Source organism: Thermobia domestica, chromosome 8 (genome assembly GCF_964235325.1).
Source record: "Thermobia domestica chromosome 8, izTheDome1.hap1.1, whole genome shotgun sequence".
Taxonomy (NCBI): Eukaryota; Metazoa; Arthropoda; class Insecta; order Zygentoma; family Lepismatidae; genus Thermobia; species Thermobia domestica.
The window spans coordinates 210241176-210265401 of NC_137461.1; positions in this window are offsets into that span (position 1 = coordinate 210241176).

Genomic DNA, 24226 nt, shown 5'->3' on the forward strand with positions numbered 1-24226 from the left:
CAGGAAGCTTCTATGGTCTGTGCCATTAGATTGCATTGCCTAGGCATGCTGCGAAAGTTAGAAAATATTATTATGCTTCCCCAAGCCGCTCTATTTATGCGTATGTACAGGAAAAGTAGAAAAATCAAAGAAATATCAACAAATATTATATTTCATACTTTATCTTTTCAAATTTTAAAATTGCTTTAGAAGAACTTGACATAAGAAAATTTGAGTACAAGATTGTAAACAATTTTATTTGTTTTTAAACATAATAAATGGCCATGTTTAACAACCTTAAGAGAGAGCTTTCCTTGTAAATTGAGCGACAAAGTGTTTTGCAGAAATGGGAGACAGTTTCAAACTCAAACAAGACATTCCGTTTGGAAACGAAAGTTGGAGTAAGTAAATCCGACAATTTTAATATAACGGAGGAAAAATGACAGTTGATTAATAACTGTTTTACTCTCATGCGTATATGTATATCAAAATATTTGAAAGAATTCATTACGTTATTAAAATTATTTCATTATTATTTAACAACACATCCTAAAATGGCACAGATAGATATTGTTGTCATAAGTCGCTTTCCTATAGCTAATGATCAAATTGTAAATCAATGATATAAGTTTCCTGTCTGACTGTTCAGCATTATCAGAAGAAATTCTATTCTTTTAAATTATCAATATCTAGGTAAGATCCGTTTCGAGACGCATTGAAGAAGTGACTACATTGTAATGACATTTTGTCAGATTATAATTTCCTAACATCCTCTTTAGTACTAAAATAACTCACTGTCTCTGCATAGAGTTCCAGACATAACAATTGGGCATGTCCGATGGAATAGCGAAGAATTGTGTGCAGCAGTCAAATTCTTCGTTGTTATACGAACAGTTCTTCAAGATTTGGTTGCAATTTCTGAAAATATAGAGTTGTATGATATAAGATATTCATATTTTTTTTTAAATTCAATATGGTTATATTTTAATTCATTTTACATTATAAAAAGAAATACAAATGAAATTATAACAAACTGTATATGAAAACAAAATTATCAGGAAATGTAGCCTACATGTTGCGCAAACGACAAACAATAAAAATGGCACATTTATTAAATAAATTTATGAAACAATTAAGAAAAAGTAACTAAGTCAACAGGAAACATATTTCGATAGTCGAACCAAAGGAAAGGGTAGAAAACCACCTATCAACGGCATCACATCCAGTGCCACTGCCTGCCTTTCCACGCCATCCAATGACACCACACCCTATTTGCATAGCACTCATATTTGTTGTGAATCAACTTTGTCATTATTAATGATTTCTATGGCTAGGGCACTATTTTTTTATTTATGAAGGCAGAAATGCATCTAAACTATCTACATTATTTCCGCAGTGATTGGGTTCTGCAACTTGCAGGTGTCGTCCAATAAATAAATAAATAAATAAATACGTAAATAAATAAATAAATAAATAAATAAATAAATACAGTTAATAAACACGACACACGAGAGAGAGAGAGAAAAAGAGAGAGAGAGAGAGAAAGAGAGAGAGAGAGAGAGAGAGAGAAAGAGAGACAGAGATTTATTTGATCTTACATGAAACAATGAAGATGGGGACTGGAAGTGGAAAGCGTAACAGCTGAAACACTTTTGGACAAGCAAATGATTTCTTGCGATCAATCAGCAAATGCTAATATCCAATTTTAAACAATGGTGCAAAGAAACTCTGTACAAAATTTACATGTTTCCCAAGTTATGTCTTCCAGAAATGTTTCCCAAATCGAAAATGTGTTGTGCACCTGAAAGTGTAATATATTTAAAAGCTGTAGCTTCTAATGAAATTATAGATCAATAAAGATTTGAGAAAAGTGAAGGGAACCCACACTATAGTAAAATTTTAAACTCTATTTAAACCACTTCAAACGCATTTAAGTAATTTCAGTAATATTATAAGTACCAAAGGGACCACCCGAAAATATTATCAATGCTGGAAGTGATACAATGTTGCAATGTTTGTATTTATTTTTTTGAAATTTTAAAGTAGCACTGCGTTATATAAGTTACATAGATAGCTAAATAATGGTAAACAATAATATGTCTAATACAAAGAAGTGTTGCGAACTATAAGAGTTAATTGAGAAATATACATTTCACCACCACCCCACTTTCGAATTTCGAAACTAAACCTATGCCAACTATTTGTGCCGGAATGTTCTGCAAAAAGTTTCGTTTGTACCACTTCCAGTACAAAGTTATAAGAGTTTAAAGTGGAGGGCTGTGGAAACAGCAGCACATCCACTTTGGAATTTCCAAACAAAGACTTTGCAAATCGTTTGTGCTACGTTTGCGCAGGAATGTATTGCAAAAATTTTCGTCTGTAATACTTCCGCTCCAAGGTTATAATAGTTTTAAAGTAGGGGCTGCGGAAACGGCAGCCCGCACCTTCGAATTTCGAAACAGAACCTATGCCAAACATTTGTTCTGGAATTATACCGCAAAAATTTTCGTTTATACTACTTCCGGTACAAAGTTGCAACAGACTGGAAGTGGGGGCTGTGGTAAACGGCAGCCCATCTCCACCTCGGAAAATCGAAACAAAACATACGCCAATTGTTTGTGCCGGAATGTAACGCAAAAAGGTTCGTTGGTACCAGTTCCGGTACAAAGTAATAAGAGTTTAAAAGTGGAGGTGCTGTGGGAACGGCAGCCCTTCTACCTTGGAATTTCGAGACAAAACCTATGCCGATCCTTAGTGCTACGTTTGTGCCGCAATGTACCGCAAAAAGTTTGTACCACTTCCGCTACAAAGTTATAGCAATCTGGAAGTGGGGGCTGGAGGAAACGGCAGCTTCTCCACCTTGAAATTTCGAATTAAAACCTACACAAATTACTTGTGGTGCGTTTGTGCCGTAATGTAGCGCAAAAGTTTTTGTTTGTACTACTTCCGGTAGAAAGATATGAGACTTTCGATGTGGAGGGCTGGGGAAAAGGCAAACCTCCACCTTGGAATTTCGAAACAAAATCTATGCCATTTTTTTGTGCCAGAATGTACAGAAAAAGTTTTCGTGTGTACCACTTTCGGTACAAGGTTGTAAGAGCCTAAAAGTGGAGGGCTGTGGAAACGGCAACACTCTGGAATTAAAAAAAAACTATGTCAATCATTTGCTACGTTTGCGCCGGAATGTATCGCAAAAACTTTCGTTTCTAGCACTTCCGGATCAACTTTATAACAATTTAAAAGTAGAGGGCTGTGGAAATGGAATCCTTTCTACCTTGGAATTTCGAAACAAAACCTATGCCAATCATTTGTTCTAGGTTTGTGCAGGAATATATCGCAAAAACTTTCCTTTGTACCACTTCCGGTACAACGTTATAACAGTTTAAATGTAGAGGGCTATAGAAACGGTAGCCTTTCTACCTTGGAATTTCGAAACAAAATTTATGGCAATCTTTTGTGCTACGTTTGCCGGAATGTGTCGCAAAAATATTTGTTTGTACCATTTCCGGTACAAAGTTATAAGAGTTGTCGAGTGGGAGCCTGGGAAAAACGGCAGCCCCAATCTTGGAACATCGTTTGCGCTAAGTTTGTGCTGGAATGTACCGTAAAAATTTTCGTTTGTACACTTCCGGTACAAAGTTATAGAAGTTTAACCCTCGATTAGTCGCGCCGCGGTCGAAAGGACCGCAGGGAAATTATTCTTTATCGTGTGTCCACTCTGTTTGTCCGACAGACGCCACCGTCTAGCTAATCTTACCCCTCACCTTCCCGAACATTCCTGCCCAATTACTCCCTTATCCGTTGTTTAGTTTAACTACTAGTGACTGTTTAGTGACTCTGCGGTGCTTTCCACCGCGCGCGACTAACCGTGTAATGTTTTTTCTCAGTGTTACGCTCTGCACGTGACCTTTGCTTTGGAGATGTTTTGAGCTTTATAAGTATAAATGTTATTTTAATAGATGGAAGAGAGGTCGACAAAGTTAAAAAATTGATCTCAAGTTTGGAAAAAGAGGAAATTAGAAATGAACAGCTTAAAAGAACGGAGGGAAATGTTAGGAATGGACTATCGGGATAAATCAGCCGAGATCATCTAATGGAAGCTTTTTCTGAGGAAGATCATAAAAAAATGTAGAAGTGAGGGGTCTGCGAGCAAGTCTGAAGATCTCAAACCCAGAAACGACCAGCGATTCCCCGAATGTAGTCAGAGCAACAGAGGACGAAATAAGCGCCGACGAAGTGTAAAACAGTGTAAATTTCAAGATAACCTAAAATAATTCAATGAATAGGTGGTTTCAAAATAATAGGACCGTAAAATAATTCAATGTAAATTTGATTTGATTTCAATTTAGCGCCCCTTTCAGCATCAAGGCTATGTAAGACGTAGACCTACTGCTTAACGTGGGATCCGAACCACATGAGCTCCCACCGAGAATCGAACCCGGAAGTTCCACGCCAAAGGGGTGTATGCTAACCGCTTACCTAGGAGTGAGCTATTATTGAATGTAATATGCGCTTTGAAGCTTTGTTTTATTGTTATGTGTATATAGCATTTATTTTAGTAATTTACTATTGCATTTCTAATTTTAGACGAGCCAAAGAGTTGACAAAAACAAAGGATCGTCATCAGAATTAAAATTTTCAATAAAACCAGTGCGTAGTTATCTATCTAAAGAAATATGTAACGAAAAAACATTTTATTCTAAATAAGAAATAAAAAAAAAACAGTACATGTCTAACAGTAGGTTCCAATAATAGTTACTACTGTAAAACTTATTATAATAATAAATATTTTAATCCCTCTTAATCAGAAAATATACAAAATTACGTTTCTAATACAAGAAAAAATGTTTAGAACGATATTTGCAACACATTATGTTCGTGCGGTCCTTTTGACCGCGCGCGACTACTCGCGTTACTTTTTCAGCGCGACTTCTGGAGGGTTAAAAGTGGAGGGCTGTGGAAACGGCAGCCCTTCTACCTTGGAATTTCGAAACAAAACCTATGCCAATCATTTCTGATACGTTTGTGCTGGAATTGTACTGCAAAATGTTTCGTTTATACTACTTCCGGTACAAAGTTATAACAGTCTGGAAGTGGGGGCTGTGGAAAACGGCAGCCCATCTCCACCTCGGAAAATCAAAACAAAACATACGCCAATTGTTTGTGCTATGTATGCGCCGGAATGTAACGCAAAATGTTTCGTTTGTACCACTTCCGATACAAAGTTAAAAACGTCTAAAAGTGGAGGGCTGTGGAAACGGCAGCACACCCAGTTTGGAATTTCGAAACAAAGACTTTGCCAATCATTTGTGCTACGTTTGCTTAGGAAAATACCGCAAACATGTTCGTCTGTAATACTTCCGCTCCAATGTTATAATAGTTTTAAAGCTGGGGCTATGGAAACGGCAGCCCTTCCATCTTGGAATTTCGAAACGAAACATATGCCAATCGTTTGTGCTACGTTTATACTGCAATGTACCGCAAAAATTTTCGTTTGTACCACCCCAGGTACAAAGTTATAAGAGTTGTAAAGTGGGGGTCTCTGGAACAGCAGCCCCCACCTTGGAACTTCGAACCAAAACAATTGCCAATCGTTTGCGCTAGGTTTGTGCCGGAATTTATCGCAAAAAAATTCATTTGTGCCACTTCCAGTACACAGTTATAAAAGTTTAATTGTGGAGGACTATGGAAACGGCAGCACAGCCACTTTGGAATTTCGAAACAAAGACTTTGCCAATCGTCTGTGCTACGTTTGCGCCGGAAAGTGTATGCTTTCTGTATGGTGGACTTATCGCCAAGTGATGCATTACGAGCTTCCAAACTATCACTGCTGACCTCTTCTCTGAGCAATGGCAAAGGGTGTGCACCATGCATTGCGTCAGAAAGAGCGAACATTAGTATATCGCAAATGTGTGCTGTTCCTGTATAACAATGCCATGTTACATGTGAAAAAGAAAAGTCGGGAGTCCCTTCAGCAATTGACTGGGAGCCTCTGAACTACGCACCGTATGGACTGGACCTTGGGCTAGCATATTATCTCCTGTTTCGTTGCCTTGACAAATGTCTCCTTGGGAGATCCTTCGCAAATGAGGGAGACCTGTGGAAAACACTCGCGGACTTCTTTGCATCGAAGACCTCCGACTTTTATCACCAGGTGCAGCTGCAGGAACGTTGGCAAAAGATGTTCGATGCTGATGGAGATTACTTCTATACCGTCCACTATATTTCTCTTTATTTATCACTGTTCTAGAATGACAACAACGTTTTTGATTACCTTGTATTATATCGGTTTTAGAAATTGATTTTTTGAAAGTTTCTTCTAACTTATTTTTGCTTCCAGCAAACTAGGGAAAATAGACTGGTGGTTTCCCGTTGCCTTCCACCCCGCAGTATCTCAACCGTCAAAGTCACTCTGACCACGCCTGGGACTAATGTCCAAGTTGCCGTGCCAATCACTAAGATTTCCGTCAACTTGGCTACTGGAGAACTGGAGAAATAAGAAATATTTTCGCTGAAAAATTCGAAGAAAAATGTTCAAACGAGGAACGGATAAGCGCAGGTAGTAACGCACGGTGGGAACATATTAAACGTTGCTTACAGCAGGCTGCAGAAGAAACAGTAGGTTACCGCGAACACAAAACTGCTAAGAAACCATGGGTTACAGAGCAGATGTTGCAGAAAATGAGGGAGAATAAGATGTGGAAACAGGTTTATACAGAAGAGAGCAGAAAGATGTACAGAAAGTTAAATAATGATTTACGAAGAGAAACAGAACGAGGGAAGAGTTTTACAAAAGAAAATGCGAGGACATAGAAGAATTAGAAAGAGTTGGGAAATATGAGGAAATGTACAAGGAGGTGAAATCTATGGAATTTCGGAGGAAACAAGGGAGTATTATGATGGCAGTAGAAAATAAGAATGGGAAGGTAGTCAGCGAGAGAAATGAGGTCATAGGAAGGTATAAAGAATACGTTGAAAACTTATATGAGAGTAGGGATAGACCGTGTAGCCTAAATGTTCAAGTGGAAAACGAAGCAGGCGAGGATGCTAAAGGATTTAGTATTCTTCGGGATGAGTTTGAAAAGGCCATATCCGAGATTAGGAATGGAAAGGCAACAGGAATAGATAACATACCAATCAAATTCATTAAAAATGTAGGAGACAAGGGAAAGAAAGAATTGTTGCGTGCAATGAAATATATGAAACAGGAGAATGGCCAAGAGACTTTCTGAAAGCGATCATGGTACCGATGGCTAAGAAATCGAACTCAAAGAGATGTGAGGAAGTAGTATTGGCTGCACTTTGCCTAACTTTTTGGCCCCTGGGTCCCTGCCTCAGGACCCATGGTCCCTGGCCGGGGTCAATGACCTAGGGGTACATAGGACCACCCCCTCTAAATTTTGGCAGGGGTACCTTGGCCCACCCCCTAAATTTTGGCAGGGGTACATAGGACCACCCCCCCTTAAATTTTGGAAATTGCCAAATCTAAAAATTTGGTATGGTAGCCTAGGACCATAGTATGTACCTCTATCAGTATTGGGTGTCTATGTCGTTCCCTTTCATGGGTAAAAAATTGCCAAAAATTCAAATTTCGGAGGTTTTTGACCTAATTTATCCCCTTGGATGAGGTGTTATTACCCTATATAGTTATATGGACGTATACAGGGGTCCATTCCCTTTCATAAGACATGGGTATATTAATGCACCCCTTGAAAAATTTGGGAGAGGTACCTTGGCCCACCCCTTAAATTTTGGAAATTGACCAATTTAAACATTGGGTATTATAGTACAGGACCCTAATATGTATTATGATAAATTTGGGTGGTCCACCTCGTTCCCTTTTAGGGGTACAAAATTGCCAAAATATAAACGTAAGCAATACGTAGTACCACGTGTTTGGTTTTTGGTCGATTTTATCCCCTTTGATGAGGTGTTATTATCCTATATAGTTATATGGTCATGTATAGGGGTCCATTACCTTTCATAAGATATGGGTATATTTGTGCACTCCTTTAAAAATTTGGGAGGGGTACTTTGGCCCACCCCTTAAATTTTGGAAATTGCTCATTTTATATATTTGGTATTATAGTATTGGACCCTAACATGTATTATAATAAATTTGGGTGGTCCACCTCGTTCCCTTCTAGGGCTACAAAATTGCCAAAATATAAACGTAAGCAATACGTTGTACCACGTGTTTGTTCTTTTGGCCCAATTTATCCTCTTGGATGAGGTTCTATTACCTTATATGGTTATGTATAGGGGTCTATTCCCTATCATAAGACATAGGTACATTTGTGCACTCCTTTAAAAATTTGGGAGGGGTACTTTGGTCCACCCCTTAAATTTTAGAAATTGCTCATTTTATATATGTGGTATTATAGTACTGTACCCTAACATGTATTATGATAAATTTGGGTGGTCCACCTTGTTCCCTTTTAAAAGGTACAAAATTGCCAAAATATAAACGTAAGCAATACGTTGTACCACGTGTTTGGTTTTGACCCAATTTATCCCCTTGGATGAGGTCCTATTACCTTATATGGTTATATGGTTATGTATAGGGGTCTATTCCCTATCATAAGACATAGGTACATTTGTGCACTCCTTTAAAAATTTGTGAGGGGTACCTTGGCCCACACCCCTTAAATTTTAGAAATTGCTCATTTTATATATTTGGTATTATAGTACTGGACCCTAACATGTATTATGATAAATTTGGGTGGTTCACCTCGTTCCCTTTTAGGAGTACGAAATTGCCAAATTTTAGTACAACCACGTGTTTGTTTTGGCTCAATTTATCCCCTTTGATGAGGTCCTATTACCTTATATGATTATATGGTTATGTATATTGGTCCATCCCCTATTATAAGACATGGGTATATTGATGCACCCTTCAAAATTTGGGAGGGGTACCTTGGCCCACCTCTTTATTTTGGAAATTGCCCAATTTAAACATTTGGTATAATAGTATAAGACCCTAATATGTATTATGATAAATTTGGGTGGTCCATCTCGTTCCTTTTCATGGGTACGAAATTGCCAAATTTTAGTACAACCACGTGTTTCGTTTTTCACCTAATTTATTCCCTTGGATGATGTCCTATTACCTAATATGATTATATGGTCATGTATAGGGGTCCATTTTTTATCATAAGACATAGGTACATTGATGCACCCCGGGAGGGGTACCATAGCCAATCCCTTAAATTTTGGAAATTTTTCAATTTAAGCATTTGCTATCATAGTACATGACCTCAATATGTATCATGATAATTTTGGGTGGTTCACCTTGTTCCCTTCTAGGGGTACAAAATTGCCAAAATATAAACATAAGCAATATGTTGTATCACGTGTTTAGTTTTTGGCCCAATTTATCCCGTTTGATGCGGTCTTATTACCGTATATGGTCATATGGTCATGTATATAGGTTCATTCCCTATCATAAGACATGAGTACATTGATGCACCGGGAGGGGTATGTTGACTCATCCACTCAGTTTTAGAAATTGTTTAATATAAGCATTTGGTATCTTTGTACAGGTCTTCAATATGTACCACTATAAATTTGGATGGTCCACATCGTTCCCTTTCATGGGTAAAGAACTACCAAAAATAAAATTTCGGAGGTTATTGACCCTTTGATAAGTATTTAGCACGTTATATGGTTTATTACCTTTATATGTTTTTGTTCTCTTTTAAATTTGGGAATTATAAAATAACATAATTTGGTAAACGTTTTTTAGGACCCATTGGTGTTCCTCTTATGGCCAAATATTCAAAATTTAAAGGTTATTGACCGGCTTTATTATTGAATAACTACAGGATTTATTACTTTTTCATAAGACACAGGTGTATTTGTGTACCAATCTTAAATTTTGGGAGGGGTACATTTCTTATTGTCATATCAATAATTGGTAATTGTTCTTAAAATTGGATAGTATCTCATTCATTGGGTAAATCATTATGATCACGTGATCAGTTATTGACCTATGATGGGATTAGGAGTCCAGGACATTGGTACATTGAAACTTTGTAAGATAATTTGAGAATGCGTCATTGGTATTGATTATTACAGCCAAATATAAACGTAAGCAAGACGTTGTACCACGTGATTGACCTTGATGAGATAGTGTACAGGGATACATAGCTAACCTTATTGAAACTTATGACTCATAGTCTTAAGGGAATATATGCTACAACACTGGCAAAGTTATTGTTGATGCAATTTGATTGGTTGATCACTATCTTTCGTGCAATCTGATTGGCTGATCACTATCTTTCGTGCAATCTGATTGGTTGATGAGTTTCAAATCTTTGCTGCATACAGTTTTGTTTTAACATTTAAAAAGTTTTTGAATTTTTTTTGTGTTTGAAACTTTGGTTTGACATTTTTTCGTTTGATATTTTTAGTTTAAAATTTTTGTTTCGAAATTTTTGTTTGAAATTTTTTTCAAAATTTTGTTTGAAATTTTTTCGTTTGAAATTTTTGTTTGAAATTTTTGTTTCAAAATTTTGTTTGAAAATTTTTTGTTTAAAATTTTTTCGTTTGAAATTTTTCGTTTCCAAATTTTTTGTTTGAAATTTTTCAAAATTTTGTTTGAAAATTTTTTCGCTTCAAAATTTTGTTTGAATTTTTTTCGTTTGAAATTTTTTGTTTGAATTTTTTTTCGTTTCAAAATTTTGTTTCAAAGTTTTTTGTTCATAGTCTTAAGGGAATACATGCTACAACACTGGCAAAGTTATTGTTGATGCAATTTGATTGGTTGATCACTATCTTTCGTGCAATCTGATTGGCTGATCACTACCTTTCGTGCAATCTGATTGGTTGCTGATTTTCAAATCTTTGCTGCATTCAGTTTTGTTTTATTTAACATTTAAAAATCTTGGTTTCGTTCAACATTTTGCACTCACTGATAAATATGATCAAAACTGTTTATTTGTTAATCGAATAGTTAAAAACCGGATAAAGTTTGACGGTTAACCATGAGACGTGAAATTTTTTTTAGTTTGAAAATTTTTTGTTTGAAAGTTTTTGTTTGAAAGCTCTTGTTTCAAATTTGTTTGAATTTTTTGTTTCAGAATTTTGTTTGAAATTTATGTTTCGAAATTTTTGTTTGAAAATTTTTTTCAAAATTTTGTTTGAAAATTTTTTTGTTTAAAATTTTTTCGTTTGAAAAATTTTTTTCGTTTGAAATTTTTTGTTTGAAAATTTTTTGTTTAAAATTTTTTCGTTTGAAATTTTTCGTTTCCAAATTTTTTGTTTGAAATTTTTCAAAATTTTGTTTGAAAATTTTTTTCGCTTCAAAATTTTGTTTGAATTTTTTTCGTTTAAAATTTTTTGTTTGAATTTTTTTTCGTTTCAAAATTTTGTTTCAAAGATTTTTGTTCTAAATTTTTGTTTCAAAGTTTGGTTTGACATTTTTAAAAGTTTGTGCACCCATTAGTAAAGAACCGGAACTGTTTAGAACAAAAACCTTTGACAACATTGTGGTGCAATAGTACACGTCAGAACCTGGGGTTGTACTTGAAATGAAAAAACACAATTCATTGAAATGGATCATTTTATTACACTCCACATACATCCATACCAGATAGTGGTTCTGGATATTGTCGATACAATGTATTTTGAACTTCTTGCACTAGTTTGTCTTTAGCATATAATTTTAATTCCAGTTGAAGTCTTTTAAGGTCTAATGCAATATCAATTGGTGGAAACTCAATGTCCATTTGATCACAAATAAACTGTTTATCAATACAGGTATGCACCCACGAACGATGTTGACAACCATCACAATATCTAGATACATGTTGTACAATATGCATAACACATTTTTCAAAATAGTACTTTTTCAGGAATATACTAGTTTTGTTGCACACTTCCACTGCATGTTTCACACACTGAAATACGCTTATAAATTTGTTCCATTCAGTTTCCGTTAGATACACCATATTGCGAGGGACATGAAATGTACTCTTTCTACGTAACAGCACCATCTTCTCTTCGAGGACTGTACGCAGCACCACTTCATGATTTGAGCCTAATGATTTGACTATGGTCACATTTAGCTCATCATGAAAATAATCGTTCATTTGGTCGATTCGTGAACATAATATTTGCCATTCTTCACAGGTCAGTTGTACACCAAATTGTTCTGCTTTGCCCAATCGAATCACAGGTTCAAATGTTCTAGCACTGATACCAATCATCACATGTTTTGTTTGAAATATATTTATTGGATAATAGCTTGCGAAGATGAACTCTTTATCGTTAGAAGTACACATCTTTCCTCCTGAAAAGCACTTGCTCAAATGATTTCGTGGGATGACAGTGTATTGGTTGATTTATAGAACTACGGCTGACGTCATAGGTAAGGAATGTGCTGACGTTTGAATTCATGATTTCATCACAGTTACTGACGTCATGCCGACCAACCACATTCATACAACTATGTCTGACGTCAAAGGAATGTGCTGACGTTTGAATTCATGATTTCATCACAATTGCTGACAAATCCGGCTATGTACTAAATTCAAATTGATGACTTCGACCTAAGAATCCTTTGTAACATAAAGATACAGATCCAGTATTTAAGAAACGCAGCAGTTCTTCTTGTTTTGATGCCTCCATGGGTAAATATCTTGCTGGTAAAATTATATTCTTATCATTTTCAAGCTTCACTACGATTCTTAATCCAAACTTTGTAGGGATCATTTGGCTAGCTAAGATTCTATAAGGTACATTCTGTTGTAAATCAGTAATCTTGGTAAATGATTTCATCACATCACGTGTGTTTAGAAACTGCAGACAAGTAGCCATGATGACGTTATTATGAATACTAACTCGAACGATACTTATATATGATGCAAAACTGATGACGTTGCATTATCGTGTTCTGACGTGTACTATTGCACCACAATGTTGCCAGAGGTTTTTGTTCTAAACAGTTCCGGTTCTTTACTAATGAGTGCACAAACTTTTAAAAATGTCAAACCAAACTTTGAAACAAAAATTTCAAACAAAAAACTTTGAAACAAAATTTTGAAACGAAAAAAAATTCAAACAAAAAATTTCAAACGAAAAAAATTCAAACAAAATTTTGAAGCGAAAAAATTTTCAAACAAAATTTTGAAAAATTTCAAACAAAAAATTTGGAAACGAAAAATTTCAAACGAAAAAATTTTAAACAAAAAATTTTCAAACAAAATTTTGAAACAAAAATTTCAAACAAAAATTTCAAACGAAAAAATTTCAAACAAAATTTTGAAAAAAATTTCAAACAAAAATTTCGAAACAAAAATTTTAAACTAAAAATATCAAACGAAAAAATGTCAAACCAAAGTTTCAAACACAAAAAAAAATTCAAAAACTTTTTAAATGTTAAAACAAAACTGTATGCAGCAAAGATTTGAAACTCATCAACCAATCAGATTGCACGAAAGATAGTGATCAGCCAATCAGATTGCACGAAAGATAGTGATCAACCAATCAAATTGCATCAACAATAACTTTGCCAGTGTTGTAGCATATATTCCCTTAAGACTATGAGTCATAAGTTTCAATAAGGTTAGCTATGTATCCCTGTACACTATCTCATCAAGGTCAATCACGTGGTACAACGTCTTGCTTACGTTTATATTTGGCTGTAATAATCAATACCAATGACGCATTCTCAAATTATCTTACAAAGTTTCAATGTACCAATGTCCTGGACTCCTAATCCCATCATAGGTCAATAACTGATCACGTGATCATAATGATTTACCCAATGAATGAGATACTATCCAATTTTAAGAACAATTACCAATTATTGATATGACAATAAGAAATGTACCCCTCCCAAAATTTAAGATTGGTACACAAATACACCTGTGTCTTATGAAAAAGTAATAAATCCTGTAGTTATTCAATAATAAAGCCGGTCAATAACCTTTAAATTTTGAATATTTGGCCATAAGAGGAACACCAATGGGTCCTAAAAAACGTTTACCAAATTATGTTATTTTATAATTCCCAAATTTAAAAGAGAACAAAAACATATAAAGGTAATAAACCATATACCGTGCTAAATACTTATCAAAGGGTCAATAACCTCCGAAATTTTATTTTTGGTAGTTCTTTACCCATGAAAGGGAACGATGTGGACCATCCAAATTTATAGTGGTACATATTGAAGACCTGTACAAAGATACCAAATGCTTATATTAAACAATTTCTAAAACTGAGTGGATGAGTCAACATACCCCTCCCGGTGCATCAATGTACTCATGTCTTATGATAGGGAATGAACCTATATACATGACCATATGACCATATACGGTAATAAGACCGCATCAATCGGGATAAATTGGGCCAAAAACCAAACACGTGATACAACATATTGCTTATGTTTATATTTTGGCAATTTTGTACCCCTAGAAGGGAACAAGGTGAACCACCCAAAATTATCATGATACATATTGAGGTCATGTACTATGATAGCAAATGCTTAAATTGAAAAATTTCCAAAATTTAAGGGATTGGCTATGGTACCCCTCCCGGGGTGCATCAATGTACCTATGTCTTATGATAAAAAATGGACCCCTATACATGACCACATAATCATATTAGGTAATAGGACATCATCCAAGGGAATAAATTAGGTGAAAAACGAAACACGTGGTTGTACTAAAATTTGGCAATTTCGTACCCATGAAAAGGAACGAGATGGACCACCCAAATTTATCATAATACATATTAGGGTCTTATACTATTATACCAAATGTTTAAATTGGGCAATTTCCAAAATAAAGAGGTGGGCCAAGGTACCCCTCCCAAATTTTAAAGGGTGCATCAATATACCCATGTCTTATAATAGGGGATGGACCAATATACATAACCATATAATCATATAAGGTAATAGGACCTCATCAAAGGGGATAAATTGAGCCAAAACAAACACGTGGTTGTACTAAAATTTGGCAATTTCGTACTCCTAAAAGGGAACGAGGTGAACCACCCAAATTTATCATAATACATGTTAGGGTCCAGTACTATAATACCAAATATATAAAATGAGCAATTTCTAAAATTTAAGGGGTGTGGGCCAAGGTACCCCTCACAAATTTTTAAAGGAGTGCACAAATGTACCTATGTCTTATGATAGGGAATAGACCCCTATACATAACCATATAACCATATAAGGTAATAGGACCTCATCCAAGGGGATAAATTGGGTCAAAACCAAACACGTGGTACAACGTATTGCTTACGTTTATATTTTGGCAATTTTGTACCTTTTAAAAGGGAACAAGGTGGACCACCCAAATTTATCATAATACATGTTAGGGTACAGTACTATAATACCACATATATAAAATGAGCAATTTCTAAAATTTAAGGGGTGGACCAAAGTACCCCTCCCAAATTTTTAAAGGAGTGCACAAATGTACCTATGTCTTATGATAGGGAATAGACCCCTATACATAACCATATAAGGTAATAGAACCTCATCCAAGAGGATAAATTGGGCCAAAAGAACAAACACGTGGTACAACGTATTGCTTACGTTTATATTTTGGCAATTTTGTAGCCCTAGAAGGGAACGAGGTGGACCACCCAAATTTATTATAATACATGTTAGGGTCCAATACTATAATACCAAATATATAAAATGAGCAATTTCCAAAATTTAAGGGGTGGGCCAAAGTACCCCTCCCAAATTTTTAAAGGAGTGCACAAATATACCCATATCTTATGAAAGGTAATGGACCCCTATACATGACCATATAACTATATAGGATAATAACACCTCATCAAAGGGGATAAAATCGACCAAAAACCAAACACGTGGTACTACGTATTGCTTACGTTTATATTTTGGCAATTTTGTACCCCTAAAAGGGAACGAGGTGGACCACCCAAATTTATCATAATACATATTAGGGTCCTGTACTATAATACCCAATGTTTAAATTGGTCAATTTCCAAAATTTAAGGGGTGGGCCAAGGTACCTCTCCCAAATTTTTCAAGGGGTGCATTAATATACCCATGTCTTATGAAAGGGAATGGACCCCTGTATACGTCCATATAACTATATAGGGTAATAACACCTCATCCAAGGGGATAAATTAGGTCAAAAACCTCCGAAATTTGAATTTTTGGCAATTTTTTACCCATGAAAGGGAACGACATAGACACCCAATACTGATAGAGGTACATACTATGGTCCTAGGCTACCATACCAAATTTTTAGATTTGGCAATTTCCAAAATTTAAGGGGGGATGGTCCTATGTACCCCTGCCAAAATTTAGGGGGTGGGCCAAGGTACCCCTGCCAAAATTTAGAGGGGGTGGTCCTATGTACCCCTAGGTCATTGACCCCGGCCAGGGACCATGGGTCCTGAGGCAGGGACCCAGGGGCCAAAAAGTTAGGCAAAGTGCAGCCAATACTACTGAGGATTATAGAACTATTAGTCTCATATCTCATGCAGCTAAAATTCTGCTCCGAATACTGAACAGAAGGTTATATGGAAGAACAAATAAAGATGTTGAGGGAGAGCAGTTCGGATTCAGAAGAGGCAAGGGCACAAGAGATGCTATTGGATTATTAAGGGTGATCGGTGAAAGATTTATAGAAAAAGGGAAAGAGGTGTATGTTGTATTTATTGATCTAGAAAAGGTTTTTGACCGCGTGAATTGGGAATTGTTGTTGGTAGTTCTAACAAAGATAGGGTTGGAATGGAAAGATAGAAGACTCATAAGAAACTAATACATGAACCAACAAGTAAGTGTTAGGATAGGGGAAGAACTGACGGAAGAGAGTGCAATTGGAAGGGGAGTTGGACAAGGATGCTGCCTCTCGCCAACACTATTTAATGTCTATCTAGAAGAGATAGTGAAAAAGAGCCTACATGATGATGATGGCATTTCGGTAGGAGGTAGAATGATTAGATGCATAAGATTTGCAGATGATATGGCGCTTCTTGCAGAATCTTAAAAGAAAATCAATAAAGTGTTAGAAAATATGAGAAAGGGTTTTGAAGAATATGGGATGAAAATAAATGTTAGAAAGACAAAAGCCATGGTGATTGGAACGAAGGGGTCTGTGTCAAATATAAAAGTAGGAGGGGAGAAAATAGAACAAGTGAATAGTTTTCGATACCTGGGTAGTATTCTTAGTAATGACATGAAATGCGAACGTGAAATAAAAGCAAGGATAGGAATGGCGAAAGAAGCCTTTAAAAGAAAGAAAAGTCTATTTTGTGGGACCTTGAACAAAGAGTTGAGAAAAAGACTCATAAAATGCTTCGTGTGGAGTGTTGTACTGTATGGGGCGGAAACGTGGACATTACGTAAAGGTGACGAAAATCGACTGGAAGCCTTCGAAATGTGGGTGTGGAGAAGAATTGAAAGAATTAGTTTGGTCAAGCGGAAAACGAATGAGAGAGTGTTAGAAATGGTGGGTGAGAAAAGAACACTTTTAGATATAATTAGGAAGAGGAAGAGAAACTAGTTGGGACATTGCGTAAGAAGAGATTGTATCATGAGGGACGTCCTAGAGGGTAGGGTGGCGGGAAAGAGAGGGAGGGGGCGAAGGAGACTACAATTAATGGGTGATATTAAAGCAGAAAAATCATACGCGAAGACGAAAAGATTAGCGGAGGACCGTGGAGCATGGAAGCTTCTCAGCTGCGGCAAGTGACTGCGGCAGAATACCTGATGATGATGATGATGATGATCTTCTAACTTATTTCATTATGATATTGCAATCTTTTATACTCTTGTCAAGTTTGTTTGTGATATACTTCCGTATATTTATTGCAAACTGTTGATCTGAACTGACTTTTCTTTTATATCGGGCGTTCAGAAAATAACTATGCAGTGCCATGTTGTGGTGTGCTAAGTGATGTCTGATATGATTGTCAATTAATAAAACAACATTTTCCATTGTTTAATATATTTTAAACATATTTGAGGAGGTATTTTTATTTGTTCACAGGTCCGGTTTAATTGAAGACAAACGTCTGGTGTGACATCATTGTGATCCAGGTCATCATGCTGTCGATTGAACAAAGAGTTTCTTGTGGAGCACGTGTTCCGCAATGGAGACAAGTTTACCTCACACGGGAGGGTACCATAAGTTGTCGCTAAAATCTGATTGCCACATAGCAATCCGATAGAGCATCATGAGAAATGAAAATAAGGAAAATTTAAAGTGCAACGGACCAGAAGGTTAGGAGCTAGGGGGATTCAAGATTTTAATATCCAAAGAATTATATCATGGAATTATGTAAATAGGTAGGTGCAGGTTTAAAGTAAATATCTTGGAAACCGTTACAGCAATCAAAACAAAAGTTGCACAATAGAATAAAAACAAAATTCCCTATCGAAAACTATAAACAGTGTTGCCATAGGTGAAGCAGTGTTGCCAACTCATCATAAAAGTATTTTATTATAAATAGCATCATATACAAGTTTGCACAGATTTAAAATGCATTATTATCACTAAACATAACAGTGAAGTGTAGTGATACAGTGTTGCACACTGTTGGAGCTACATGTGCTGAAAATGTACAATGGTGAAGTCTCATATGTGGGAACAAAGGGTAATGAAGGAATCTGGGTCTCATACTATGAATTTAGTTCAAATGCATAACACAGATAGTATAACATAGCAAAATGTAAGCAGTGTCACAAAATATTGATGCATTAGAAAAACCAGTGATGCCATTTTTACGTCCTGTGTCAGCTTCGAAGCTATATAGAAGTACAAAGTGGGATCCGAATCACTATTAAAGAGAAAGATAACAATGAAATGTAAGGTGAAAAGTACAACAAAAACATGTCCAAGGCGGGATTGTAACCCGTGATGCCTAATATGTCGGTTGTCTACCCTTCCAGACTACACTGCTATCCGGTCCGACTACAAGCAAAATGAGGTAGTAACAAAATATATTTCCAGTGTGAATATGGTAATATTACAGTGTACAACCATATTCATATGGTATTTAGGAGAGGAAGTAAAAGAATATGTCATTTAACACGAAAGACACAAACCAAGAAATTCCTCTTCCAAATATTGATAAGATAACTTAGACAATCAGTTTACAAAATTAGAAAACGCGTGTTTCTTTCCTCGCGTGTATCATTTTGTTATCGCGAGTTGTCTGCTTATTCATCGGGGCTACAGAAGTATATTGCAAAATTATCACATTTTCTAATGCATTCCCTTATTACCCTTTGTTCCCACATATCATACTTCTCCATTGTACATTTTCAGCACATGTAGCTCCAATAGTGTACAACACTGTATCACTACACTTCACTGCTATGTTTAGTGATAATAATGCATCTTAAATCTGTGCAAACTTGTATATGGTGTTTATAATAAAATACTTTTATGCTGAGTTGGCAACACTGCTTCACCTATGACAACACTGTTTATGGTTTTCGATAGGGCATTTTGTTTTCATTATATTGTACAACTTTTGTTTTGATTGCTTTAATGGTTTTCAAGATATTTACTTTAAACGTACATAATTCCATGATACAATTCTTTGGATATTGAAATTTTGAATCCCACTAGCTCCTATCCTTCTAGTCCATAGCACCTTAAATTTTGCTTATTTTCATTTTTCATGATGCTCTATCGGATATGCTTGTGACAATCAGATTTTAGCGACAACGTGTGGGACCCTCACGTGTCAGCAGTAGAAGCAGCATTTTCAAAAATGTTCCCAGGAGTGAAGATGCCTAACCCCAATACTGTACGGAACCTCATCAGCATGTTTCGAAAGACCGAAAGCGTTCATAATGCTCCAAAATCATGTAGACCATCCATAGCCACATCCGCAGAGAATGTGGCGGAATTGCAAGACGTAATGATGCACAGTCCAAAGAAATCGGTTAGACGACTATCGACTTCAGTCCACCGGATTACTCTCTATGGGGTACGTTCAAGGGAAAGGCCTATCAAGGCAATCCGCACACCATACAAGAACTCCAAGATGCACTGAAACGTCACATTCGGAACATAACTCCCGATGTTCTGCACAACGTCTTCAGGAACATGCAGAAACGTGTGCAACTGTGTCTTCAAAAGTAAGGGGATCACTTCCAGCATCTCTTATAAGTTCCATAACATTAAAGTTTAGCTTCGAGTTAATTTCAGTTCTTTAAAGTCGTTTATGGCCAATAAAATACGGCAAGTTATGAACTGTACAGTTACTTTCTGATACTGCGTAAGAATTTGGTTGGTAAGTATCTAGGTTAAACCTTTGACAGTATTGCAGTCTCGTCAGAAAATCATCTATTAACTTTATTGCAAAATCACTATATAGTAGAAGACCAAAATTAAATTAAAAATATTTTGCACTATATTTTAATGATCTCCTGTACATAAAAATATACGCACAAAGACCATACAAATCAGAGAAGGGAACAAATGTGAAAGGTACAATGACATCATTAAGAATTATTATATTTTGTAAAATGTTGCCAATATCAATACAAGAAATTTTCAAAAATGTTTTTGCAATAACAGTACATAGTACACGAGAGAACTAAAAACAACTCAGCACGTCTTAATGATCTCTTGTGCATATACATATTCATACAAGTAAATCCAATAAATTAACAATAAATCCAGAAAATACCGTGACCAAGGTGCGGGTGCTGTCGTTTCCACAAACCCCAACTTTAAAACTCCTAGAACTCTATACCGGAAGAGGTACAAACAAAATTTTTTGCGGTATATTCCGGCACAAACGTAGCACAAACAAGTGGTATAGGTTTTTGTTTCGAAATTCCAACGTGGAAAAACTGTCTTTTGTACAACCCCCACATACAGACTTTTATACCTTCATACCGGAAGAGGTACAAACGAAAATTTTTGCAGTACATTCCGGCACAAACGTTGCGCAAACGATTTGCGTATTTTTTGATTCAAAATTCCAGGGTGAGAGGCTGTCGTTTCCCTAGTCCCCACTTTGAAGCTCTTATAACTTTGTAGCGGAAGTGGTACAAACGAAACATTTTTCTGTACATTCCGGCAAAAATGTAGCACAAACGATTGGCATAGGTTTTATTTCGAAATTCGAAGGTGGGGAGCTGCCGTTTCCACAGTTTCCACTTTAAAATTCTTATAACTGTGTACCGGAAGTGGTACAAACGAAAATTTTTGCAGTACATTCCTTTACAAATGTATCACAAACAATTGACATAGGTTTTGTTTCGAAATTCCAAGGTGGAGTGACTGCCGTTTCCACAGCCCCCACTTCCAGACTCATAACTTTGTAACGGAAGTGGTACAAAGGAAACTTTTTGCAGTATATTTCGGCACAAATGTAGCACAAACGATAGGCATAGGTTTTGTTTCGAAATTCCAAGGTGGGGGGCTGCCGTTTCCACAACCCCGCTTTAAAAGTATTTTTACTTTGTACCGGAAGTGGTACAAATGAAAATTTTTGCGGTACATTCCGGCACAAACGTAGCAGAAACGATTGGCGTAGGTTTTGTTTCAAAATCCCTGGGTGAGCGGTTGCTGCTTGCCCTGCCCCTCACTTTAAACTCTTATAACCTTGTACCGGAAGTGGTACAAACGAAACTTTTGCTGTGCCATTCGGCACAGATGTAGCACAAACGATGGGCATAGGTTTTGTTTCGAAATCCCAAGGTCGGGGCTGACATTTCACCAGCCCCCACCCTAAAACTCATAACTTTGTATCGGAAGATGTAAAAACGAAAATTTCGCGGTAAATTCCGGCACAAACGTAGCACAAACGATAGGCATAGGTTTTGTTTCGAAATTCCAAGGTGGGGGGCTGCCGTTTCCACAACCCCGCTTTAAAAGTATTTTTACTTTGTACCGTAAGTGGTACAAATGAAAATTTTTGCGGTACATTCTGGCTCAAACGTAGCAGAAACGATTGGCATAGATTTTGTTTCAAAATCCCTGGGTGAACGGCTGCCGCTTGCCCAGTCCCTCACTTTAAACTCTTATAACCTTGTACCGGAAGTGGTACAAACGAAACTTTTGCTGTACAATTCGGCACAGATGTAGCACAAACGATGGGCATAGGCTTTGTTTCGAAATTCGAAGGTGGGGAGCTGCCGTTTCCATAGCCTCTACTTTAAAATTCTTATAACTGCGTACCGGAAGTGGTACAAACGAAAATGTTTGCAGTACATTCCTTCACAAATGTATTACAAACAATTGACATAGGTTTTTTTTTTCGAAATTCCAAGGTGAAGTGGCTGCCGTTTCGACAGCCCCACTTCCAGACTCATAACTGTGTACCGGAAGTGGTACAAAGGAAAATTTTTGCATTATATTTCGGCACAAACGTAGCACAAACGATTGGCATAGGTTTTGTTTAGAAATTCCAAGGCGAGGAGGCTGGCGAAATGTACACTCATGTCCAAAATGATTGTCGCATATCTATATCTGTCTTCTTGTAAGATTATAATTTGATAATGATTTTGCAGGGTACTTTTAATACTGACAGGATGTGTATAACTGGGAAATGTATATTTGTGAAAAATTTCATAGGAAAGGAATTATAAATACGAAAATTATAATGAGTAAAACAAAATGTTGTTAAATGGAGACGAAAGTTTTATTTTCGTTTTATTGTTCTTATTTACTGCTCTTTTGACAAGAAATTTATCACATATATGTCTTTGCCGATTATACACATACTAACATTATAAGAAATATCGGGCGAATTCGTTATTAAATTATATTCCTAGAACAACGTATTTATAGACACGCGACAATAATTTTGGACATGAGTGTACTACTTGATAAGATGGATTGCTGCAGTTTCTATCGAAAGATTATAAAATATACGAATACAAGTAATGTTTTTTAAATGAAAGTTGTTCGAAAGAGGATTATTGAAGTCTGTAATACAAAAACATGTATCTACATTAACTCAACAGTGCTCTCAGAATAAAACATTTTTCAGTAGTTTTACAAATGACATTTCGAACAAAAAAAAAAAAAAAAAAAAAAAATCCAAACTAACATAACACCTTTTTCATGTCAAAATATTTCAACCAAAAAAGTCGTAGAATGTAATAGTGAATAAAAGAAAATAATTATTAAAGAATCTCGCCAAGTACTGACAGTAACATTAAAATAACTAAAATTAAAATTGATTACCAGTTCTCACCGTGATCTGATGGTCAGCGTACTGAATTTCCACGTAGATTAGGTTTGAAATCTTATCTACTTGAAGTTTTTTCTACCTTTGATTTGTTTCGAGAGAAACACTGTAGAACTGTAGAAAACTTTGTACTTGTGCGAGATATCATCAAATATAACCAATGAATGTAAACAAATAATGTTATTTTTTTAAAAAAGTAAACACCCTGTGACAAAAGCTTAAAAAAGGAAAAGAAAAGACGATTTCCTCGGTCGAGTTTTTTAAATTTGCATTTCATGTGGACATATTGTACTTTATTAATAGTTCTACAATGTAATATAATTTACTTATGTTGGAAAAATTCTGGAAGGAGGATCTATTTATGAATTGAGTTTTGTAGATAATTTTTCTATTAAATAATGATAAAACAACTCCATTTTTTGTTCATATGCCTTAAACAGACGTTCATTAATACCATATACGAGGGCTATCCAGAAAGTAGATTACGTTTTGGAATAAAAAATCAACAAAGTATAGGAAACAAATTTTATTATATACAGATGAAAGCCACACACAAATACTACTTTTCGACATAGTCACCATTCAAATTAAGGCATTTATCGTAGCGATGTACGAGCTTGGAAATTCCTTCGTCGAAAAATTCGGCCGCCTGCGACTTCAACCACTTCGTTACCTCTTCTTGCAGCTGTTCGTCGTCATCAAAACGCTGCATAGCCAGCCACTTCTTCATTGCTGGGAATAGGTGGAAGTCGCTCGGTGCCAGGTCGGGACTGTACGGCGGATGAGGAAACAACTCCCACTGAAAAGATTCAAGAACTTCACGCGTGACATTTGCCGTGTGGGGCCGGGCGTTGTCGTGAATCAACAAGATCTTAGAGCTCAACATTCCTCTGCGCTTGTTTTGAATTGCTCTTCTGAGGTTTTGCAGAGTTTGGCAATACCTTTGAGCGTTTATTGTAGTGCCTCTTTCCAGGAAGTCCACCAAAATCACACCTTTTCTGTCCCAAAAAACAGTCGCCATCATCTTCCTTGCCGACATTGTTTGCATGCATTTCTTGGGTTTTTGGGGAAAACCTGTGTGCCCCCACTGCATTGA